At 43.2% G+C, this 10529-nt stretch overlaps 1 pseudogene; it reads right to left on the bottom strand.

Moving 5' to 3' along the window:
• Nucleotides 1-6551: 6551 nt before the first annotated feature.
• Nucleotides 6552-10529, bottom strand: part of LOC123067401 (ankyrin-1-like) — a 142719-nt pseudogene continuing 138741 nt past the window's right edge.

Raw genomic sequence — 10529 nt, 5'->3', positions numbered from 1 at the left:
ATATATACAACACTTGAAAAAAAATTCAGTTTCCCCCTATTTCCTCCCTCCGTCGCGCCGTCCTGCCCCTATTGACGCCGTCCCCGCCCCTCGTCGCCGACCCCGGCCGTCCCCGCCCCTCGTCGCCGCCCCCATCGACGTCGCCGCCCCGGCCGTCCCCGTCCCCATCGCCGCCGTCGTCCCCGTGGCCGCGCCCCGCCCCGCCCCGTCGTCGCCGCCCCGTCCCGTCGCCCCGGCCGCCCCGCCCCGTAGTCGCCGCCCCGTCCCGTCGCCCCGTCGTCGCCGCCCCGTCGTCGCCTCGCCGGTGAGCTCGCCCCGGCCTCCATGTCCACACACACACACACACTACACACACACACACACTACACACACACACACACTACACACACACACATTAGTTTGTTTGTTATAAATTTTTCTGTATTTTAGTTATAGAAATGTTAGAAATTATTCTGTTTTTAGTTATATAAATATTAGAAATGTTAGTTATATAGAAATGTTATAAATGTTTTCTGTTTTTTAGTTATAGAAATATTTATAGAAATGTTAGCAATTTTTCTGTTTTTTAGTTATATAAATATTTGAATTGTTATGGAAATGTTAGTTATATAATCAGGAAATTTTAGAATTAGTTTTAGTTAGATGAATTAGATTAATGTCAAATTGTTAGAATTTGCATATATATAGAATTTTAGTTATCACAATCCAATCATTTTAAAAATGTTACTTTTTGCGGGCATATAGTATTTGTTCTCGACGATATGCCCGGCCCGCATCCTCGCCGTCGACCCGTTCGCGACGACGTCCTGCTTCAGGGGACCCATGTCCGGGACTGGGCTCCGCCGGGCTGGCACTGGGAGGTGCTACCTGGAGGGGCGCGCCGCTTGGTGAGGAACCCGACCTCGGGTCCCGTCGTCGACCCTGATCTTCTTTGGTGGCGTTCGCGTGGGCCACATTCGGTGCAGAGGCAGCCGGCCCCGCCGGAGGTGGTGCGTCGCCGTGTCAGGGAGGAAGATGAGCACGTCCATCGCTACATGGCTGCTATGGACGACGTCAGGTTCTCCACTACTTGGCGGGTTCTTTGGGCAGATGACCGGAGATATGATCCTGTGATGGTTCCTTCTCTTTGGGTGTGCACCGCCCGCGCCCCAGGAACCGCGAGTGGCGCCCTAGATTCTTCTGTAGTACTCGATCTTTATTAGGTACCTAGCCAGTGATGTATTCGATATATAATATTCGAGACGATGTATTCGAGATTATATATATTAAGACGATGATGTATTCGAGATTATATATTCGAGACGATGTATTCGAGATTCAGTTTTTCCTTATTGATTAATTGCATCCATGCATTGTAATTTGAATACTAAATTGTTTTATATTTCTTCTGTATTAGTAAAGTAAAAGCTATGGCGGACAATACCGGCAGAGAGAGAGAAGAGGAATTGTTCGACATCATACGCAGCCCTCACAGGCTAGATGATCTGAATGAAGCAGATGACGGCTCCCAATATCTGAACAATACCGGAGAGGGTGATGAAAAGATATTCGATCTCGACGACCGAGCTGATGAAGTCATGAACTATGATTATGATTATGATGACACAGACAATGTTTGTGATGACACAGACAATGCTGATCTTCAAATAACAAAGACTACCGGCGAGGTATATTTATATAAGCATGCATCATGGTGATCATCACATGTTTTTTAATTGAAGATATATTAACGAATCGATCTTTCTTCTTTCAGCCCTCCGGATTGAGCAAATCTGCTTCTACAGACAGCAAGACAAAGCGAGGCCCGGGCAGATTGTTGAAGGATGGTGTAAAGTACCACATCGAATCCACCAAACTTAGTGGCGAACCCCTCACGCCTAAGAAAGTTGCGGACAAGTGGACTCGTCAGTGCGGAGTTCTTGTGAAGGACAAACTCCCGATCTCCATTCAAGAATGGAAAGAGCCAAAGACTAAACGTCCAGGTGTTACTTGGGTCGACGACAGAGCCAAAAAAGACCTTGTGAAATCTCTGATGGAACATTTCACCCTACCAGATCATTTCACTGAAGCAGATGTGGAGAAAGTCAAGGCCGCTGCTCTTAAGAAGATGGCAATTGCATTCAACACCCACAAGAAAACTGTATGGGCCAACTACCTCGCTAATGAAAGGAAGACTCCAGATTTCAAGGGAACACTGGAGAAGCAAAGAGAGCACTGGGACGATTTCGTGACCTTCAAGGATTCAGAATTATCTAAGGAACGGTCAATGAAAAACAAGGCAAATGCCGCAAGAAAGACGCAGTTCCATAGGCTGGGTCCAGGTGGTTACGCGGTGGGATTGCCTAAGTGGGATAAGTCTGAGCAAGAGATGGAGGATGCAGGGGTCACTCCGGTTACTAGGAACTGGCCCCCCAGGTGCAGAACTTGGTTCTATGCGCATGGGGGAGCGTTGGACCCGAAGACAGGCGAAGTTTCGCGGAAGGCAAGTCTAAAAGGAGCCGAACAAAAGATAATTGACGCAATAGAAGAAGCTCGAAGGGGGGTGTTCACGCCCAACAGAGAGAACGACGAGCTTACGCGCGCCCTGGGAAATCCTGAACACCCGGGAAGAACACGAGGCAAGGGCGTTATTCCCTGGTATGAGGGCTTTTCAGAATGGAACGAGGACTACAGGACCCGTGCAAGAAGGAAGATGGAGGAGGAGAAGAAAAGGAAGCTGGAGGAGGAGCAGAGGAAGCAGGACGCAGAACGCCTTCAAGGCCTAGAAGCAAGGCACGCGGACCTGGCACTCAAATTCCAGCAGCAGCAACAGCAGATCGACTCACTTAGCCAGGAAAGGGGGTCTCAGCAGCGGCAGCAGCAAGCGGATGATCGTCCAGCATTGGATAGCACCGTCCCATCCATGCCGAGAAGCAGCGTTGGTTCTGCCCCGGGCGACACACTGCTGGATACATACCCTGTGGATGACATCATAGAGAACACTAACTGTGAGCTACACTCCAAAATGAAGAACATATCCATGAAGGTGGCGGACGGCATTGCTTTTCCAGTTACCCCGAAGCAACCTACCATTGCATCCCGATTCCAGAGGGCTATGCTCGTGTCATGGTTGATGAAGTGGTGGACCCATATTCGGGGCTAACGCTTGACATTCCTGGAGGTGAAGACGAGCGCACACTGGGAGAGGCCATACATCGTATCATCCTATGGAGAAAGGATTGCATCATCTTTCGAAGTCCACCGACACCGCGTCGTCTGCCGACTCCTCCTCGAAGTCCGCCACTGAGTCAGCAGACTCCCGCTCCTCCAAGTCCACGAACGCGTGAGACGACTCCTCCTCGAAGTCCGCCACCTCCTCCAAGTCCCCGAACGCGTGAGCTGACTCCTCCGGTTTCAAGTCCGGCACAGCGTCATGCCACTTCTCCGGTTTCAAGTCCGGCACCGTGTCAGGCCACACCTCCTGCTTCAAGTCCGGCACATCGTCAGGCCACTTCTCCTGGTCCAACTCCACGTCAGCCGTCTCCGCCGTCTCAGCAATCGCAGAAGAGACATGCCGCAGCTTTGGTGCGTAGCGGTACGAGTCGAGGTAGTTCAGGAAGTACAGGCGGAGACAAGAGTTATAAATATGGTCCAAGCCTCGCTCCTCTTCCTCAGAGGCCTTACGACATGACTAAGGAGCAAAACGCAGCCATAGTGCAAGCCCAAGTGGACGCCCATTTTGGACCAAAACCGGCACCGCCGCCAAAGGAGAAAGTGCCTGAGAAAGTAATTGACCACTTCATTCATATGGCTAGAGAACCAGTTCCCAAGCCCGTTGACTTGGACTATGAGCGCAAAATCAGGAAACTACATCAAGAACGGCTAAAGAAGGAAGCAAGCTCGAGCTCGAGCCAACAAGCAGCTGGCAAAAAATGCGGGAAAACCGTTCCCCAGTTGGGAGAACAGGAGGCGCAAGCGATCCCCCCGCTTGTTGTGCCAACAACACATGAGAGGAGTAGGACACACGCCAAATATTATTGTGGGCAAATCGTTAGCGTTCCCCAGCATGGCGATGTGTTAATAACAGAGGATCATATAATGCAGGCTCAAATGCTCAATATCTCTGTTGGACAACTCCTCAAAATCGAGCCCATGCCTACGCTTAAAGAATCGAAAATAGCATGGAAATATGTCCGGGGCAAACCTTTGGTCCATCCAGACAAGGTCAAGGACCTCCCAACGAGAATGTATCAATTGCATCAATGGTACATGAACATTACCAAGATTTCCAATCGAGAGTCCCTCATGGTGAATGTCAAGCATGAGCATTATTATCATGAGAAAGCTCTCGCCATTGAGTATCCAGAACTATTTCAGTTATACAATCAAGACGCACTCGACAAGTCTATCGTCAGTTGCTATTGTCTGTAAGTGATTTCTTTCTGTAATTTAAGTCTCAAGCTAGTTATGTAGTGATAATTTTGATCAATCATTACATGTAATTATCCTCACTATATTCTTTTTCTGTGGTATTATATGCAGGATGAAGATGTATGAAATGAAAAAAGCTGGACGCTATGGCGTTGGGTTCATTGACCCAAATACCATTAATCAGGACATATGGCAGATTGAACATTGTCAAGATGCTGTAGAGGAAAAGCATGCTAGAGTTCTTGAAGCGCCTCAATAGCAATGAAGATATACTACTTCCTTACAACTTCCCGTGAGTCACACTGTCTTGTACTACAAATTCTGTTTTTGCTTACTAGCTAGCTAGATGTTAATAATTAAGTGTATACGGTTTACGGTAGTTGATTAATTTTATGCACATGCCCGCTTAATTAAGACATGCAAACGTGTGCGTATGCAGTTGGCACTGGGTCTTGTTAGACATTAAAGTTGAGGAAGGAAAAGTTGAATTACTGGACTCACTAACTAAAGAAGATAAAGACTACACCATCGTGAAGGGGATAGTCAACAGGTAATTTCAATCATTATTAACTATATCTCGGCCTATTAATTATTAGTTCGTCATTTCCTGATATGAACTATTTAATAACCCCTTTATTAATTTTCTTTGCCGGCGGGCAGGGCATGGGCAAAGTTCATCAAGGTGACTCCAGGCAAGTGGCCAAAAAAGTTGTTTTGGCATCGACCCAAGGTAAGTAATTAAGTAGTACTAGCTAGCTACCATCTCTTTAATTCTTGTTTCAATATCATTAATTAATTATCATGCTTGATTAATCATTATCTGATTCAATTCCATTCTCGTAAAGGCCCTGAAGCAGGCGCCGGGGAATAATCTGTGTGCATTCTACGTTTGCGAGAACATTCGCATGATGACGTGCGAAAGGAGCAGATCTGATAGACAGGACTGGGTACGTTTGTCAGAACACTATTCACACCATTATCGATATCTAGTCACACAACTAACACACATGCATATTGATCTCCTTCTTAACAGTTCAGATCGGTGCGGGATAAGCTCCTACCATCGGACCGCATACTAGCACTTCAAGAGGAAATAGCCGGATTTTTGCTCGACCAGGTCATAGATCCCAAAGGAGAATACTATTACCCGCTACCGCCCCCATGAACCACTTGTCATCGTGCTCCGGAGGCACCAAAGGCAACATATGTAGGAGAAATTGTATATGTATATACATGTGTATGTGTGAATAATTAATGGTGTTGATTTGTGAGACATTCGATGATATATATATATATATATATATATATATATATATATATATATATATATATATGCGGTTCTACGTACGAGAAAATCTATTTATATATATGCATAACGTGTACAATTTATAGTATTGTGAAATACCAGCAAACAAAAAAATTTAATGGAAAATAAATCAAACCCCCCCCCCCCCAAATATTTAGTACCGGTTGGTGTTACCAACCGGTACTAATGCCCTACGCGCACCCCGGGCCTGGCTCGTGCCACGTGGTGGCACTTTAGCGCCGGTTTGTGATGAACCGGTACTAAGGGGGGGGGGGCTTTATTCCCCACTCTTTAGTGCCGGTTGGCAAACCAGCACTAAAGGCCGTTACGAACCGGCACTAAAGCCCGGTTCTGCACTAGTGTGGTGTGCAATTAAACAGCTTGCTGCATAACTAAAGAAGGTTGCACATTGTGCATACTACGTATTGGGATTCAATAAGTGGTGCATAATTAAACGGAGGTGGACGGAAGACTGCATTGATGAATGTGAGAAGCTCTACAAGAGGGAGAGAAGGAGGACAGTAGGGCGGGACCGACGAAAGTGAACGCATGAGACAGATAACAATGTCTCCCATTCCAACACACGGTATTTGTGCTAGTAGTTGAAAATGCAAAAGGTACTCATCCAAAACAACATAAATTGGATATACGGCATGTAAAATCCATGGGTAAGACGAGACAATTTCATACAAAGTCGTGTTTTAGCAGTCTGGAGATGCGAGTTTTGCATGAATTTCACATCAGAAGTCAGAACACAGGGATTAGAGAAGTTCCTGCTATAGCTCTACTTTAGTGAAAAAGGTGGAACATGTTCCAGCCTGGGCATGCCCACGCCTCACTGCTCACCTTCGCCGGGAGGATTCTTCACGAGTTCCCTAGCCTTCCTACATGAATTCAGCCGGATGGAATGGAAACGTCATCTCTAACAATACCGTCTCAATATGCAACTCAATAACCACATCATTCCTCACAGCAGGTCCAGCCCTACACGTTACTTAGACACAAGTGGCGCATAAGAAACAAAGGAAACATTCTTCAGAGGCGCGCACTGATAGCATTTGACGTAAAATAGTCAGATATGCAACTACTTCTCATCACTCGAAACATACTTTGCCAAACCTATACCATAGCAGCATTTTGGAGGACACTCGAAAGAGACGAGGATAAGAGAGTAGGTTACCATAGTTCACGCTCAATCTCAGCATTCCCAGGATCCAAGTGTTGTGCATCCAAGAGAGCATCACAGGCTTGTTTATACTCCTGGGTGCAGAGCAAATCAAAGAGCGTAACCAGACTGTAAGATCGGTATGAATTATGGAGCAAGTCATCAGTGGACACACTGGCAAACTAGAGGCACCTTGAGTAGCATGTGAGCTGCAGCTTGACGATAACAAGCTTTTGCCCAATCAGGTCGCGGCATTCTGCTCCTAAGAGCATCTGACAAAGCACCTTCACCATCACCCGTGAGCAGTTTACAGACACTCCTGTTTGCATACAGTGCTGCACTCTCTGCATGATCTATTTCCTGCACTCAAAAGCAAGAGGTCATGCAAATATCAATCTCAACTTAAAATGATGGAACACAAAAGTTCTATTCTCGTGCTTGTTCATGGACAGGTAGAAAATTGTCTAAAAACTTTACTACTCGGTAGTACTGCAGAATGGATTTATGGAACACATTCTCTTACTAGGCTGATTGGCTTGTTCAACTTACATGTACCTTCGCATGATCAGTTTGAGTACAGCACCACACATGTTAACAGAAGCGGTAGACAAACATATCAAAGATTAATATTAGCCGAGAAGAAGAAAAAGAACTTCCCGTGGAAGTACTCTTTTTTTCTAACATATGCAACTGATGCCAATATAAGTTTCTTAAGTGAAGTCAAATTTGCTTCGTATGCATATTAATCTCTGCCAGTGAAGATCAGTCTCAAGAAAACAAGAGTGAAGATCAATTTCAATTAGTGACAAATAATGGAATCATACATGGCAAATTAACAAGCAATACATCGTGTCCCAGTCCTACTGTTCATTATCAATTACATTGTTTTCTCGACAATCAAAGCTCATATTTAATTATGGTTAGATATTCTAAAGTTAGATAATAAGTAACCTAGTTAGAAAAAAATGCTCTCCCATTAGATCCCTGTTAACACAAAATAATTATCTTCTAAACCATCATAGATGAAGTGCAAGAGATACTTACCAGGCCATAAAACTCTGATGCCATCTCATATTCCTTCTGCTTGAATGTTGTATCAGCCTGTGTCTTGAGCAAACATTTTCTTCTTTCACGGTGCCCTTGCTCCTAGACAATAAGTAAAATAAACATGAAATGGATATTGCAAATAATCATCATTTACTATGATAATTTCCATCACACAAAATATTCAGCAACTTGGTGTTCAACATTCTACATAGTTTAGTATCTTGGTGGCCAGCTCTTTCACATAACTATGATGCAATGCATACGGCAAATGCCACTTCAAATGGAGAAAAAAATTACTGGTTGGAAGCTCAGAGTCAAGCTCTTAAAGGGACTCCTCTGCAATTATTGGTATAGAAAATGCACCAAAAAAAGAAGTATGCTGCTAGTACTAGAGCACCATTATCCTTTTCTTTTATCACTGAATGTTGTCGCTAAAGTTAGACCAATGTTTTTCTTTTGTGGGAAGAAGTTAGAACAATGTTACAATTTATGAGAGGTGGCAGGCAATAGGAAACATGGGGACATGAGTAGAGATCAAGGTGTTTCTTCTTTCACGAAAATAACCAAGGATAAACATTGCATATGTGCTTGCCTAAGTACATCAAAGGTAGCCCTTTTCAAGGTAACAAGGAGTTAAGAACATGTTATTTAACTAAAATATATGAGACTTTATTACTACTATCTATATCGATATCTATACCAATATAAAAAGAGCAAGTTGCATAGATCCAACAAATCTCACCCGTTCAACCGCATCTATCCAACAGTTTAAGCTCCGGTGTTTAGTGTTAAACATGTTAGCACTTAACATATTTAGCACCCTCTACTAATTAATATCATGCCTAATAGCAAGGTCGGCATTAACCAAATAATTATATCCTACCTAATAATAACAAGCAATCTATATCTTGCATTATATGAATGTGCAATACAATTAATATCTTGTCTAATATTAACGTGCATTGCACGTACACAATTACTACTACTAACAAGTAGCACAGCTTGTACATGATGCTGGTGTACTTCACAACCACGGTATGAGATCCATGACTATGAGCAACAGCCAACATTCAAAATTTATGTACCAGAGAGCTTCTAACTAATCTAAGGTTTTATAAGATTTGCTTCAGTGTTCTTCACAATGATAAGTTAATGACAGTTACTTGAACTGAGACTGCCATACAATCGATGTGTGACTATCATTTTGCAAACAGTACAGAAATTGCCTTATCTTAAGAGTTGGTCTTATCAGGTGTAAGGTGTTTGTATTTTTCAACCTTGGAAGCAGCAGTATTATTTTCCTCAGTGATTTCTACTAATTATCCAACAAAAAAATAGAAATTGGCTAGCATTTTCTATTCATTACAATCACTACCCTTCTAAATTATAGTTCGTAGTTTGTCCTAAGAAAATCCCATTAAAGTGGTGTTGTCGACATACTAACCACTAACCACAGCTTACAATAACACTGAATGGACAAATTTCATGACTGAAGAACAAAACGATGGCTTAGCTTTCAAGCAATATTCAGTATGGAAACATCATAAGAACAGAAAGTATCAAAATAACATACCATTAGCTTTTTAACTTCAATTTTCACATGAGAAATTACCCCCTCAATACTCCAGTTGGGACAGTTGGAATTGGTGTAGTCAAAGGCAACAACATTTCAACCTCTTCCTTGCAATTTTGTAATGCAGCAAGCTCTACTGGTAACCTACCCAACTGGGCAACAAAATAAAAATAAATGTCACTCATTTCGAATATTTAAGACATCAATAAAAAAGGAAACCATAGTATTAATAACATAAGAACCTGATCATTCAGAACTTAGAAATGTTTCAGCAAGGAGAGAACTGAGACAACTGGGATTGAAGAACCACAACAATTAAGCTAAAAAAGTCAATTTATTTCAACAATCACCCGGGGGGGGGGGGGGGGGTGTCCCCACCTGAATCGTTACACAAAGTGCCACAAAGGCAAGTTTTTTATAGCATGAGTCATTGGAGAAATGCTGCTACCCAGAATGGTACATACTGATATCTCAGTATTCCATCAACTGTTTAGAATATAGTATATAGCAAAGTAACATCTTCGTATTAATAAAATGGCCGCATGCATTATTCTGATGCAGAGGCCGGGGGATTTCCTCCTTTTCCAAAAAAATAAATAGCAAAGGAGCGTGAACATTGGGTAATGTACACTAGATGCAGATAAATATAACATCGGGAAGGAACCAGGATCTACGTAATATTTTTATCAAATGTTTCAATTAGGATTTACCCGGAAAGCATTTATAAATTGCTAAGAAATTCAAACTGCCAACATATAAGGTTTCAAAGAGAGGCATTTCAGCAAAAGTTGAGACTCGGACACCACAAGAGTTTTTAGTGGCATCACACTTGAGTCCCTATGAAATATAAAGATAAAAAAGAAGACAATGAGAAGTAGCTGTCGACATGAAATTTTTTAGTTGGTCCCTTGGCTGATGGTAGCATTGATATAAAACAGGTTCTTAGAGTAAAAGAAGGAAAACAGAATACCAACCTGATGGAGAACAAAAGTAAGCTAAGTAAAGTCAAATTATTTTAATGTGTATTG

This window comes from Triticum aestivum, chromosome 3B, assembly GCF_018294505.1.
Source record: "Triticum aestivum cultivar Chinese Spring chromosome 3B, IWGSC CS RefSeq v2.1, whole genome shotgun sequence".
Classification (NCBI taxonomy): domain Eukaryota; kingdom Viridiplantae; phylum Streptophyta; class Magnoliopsida; order Poales; family Poaceae; genus Triticum; species Triticum aestivum.
The sequence above is the reverse complement of the archived record's forward strand: the minus strand, read 5'-3'. Positions and strand labels throughout refer to the sequence as shown.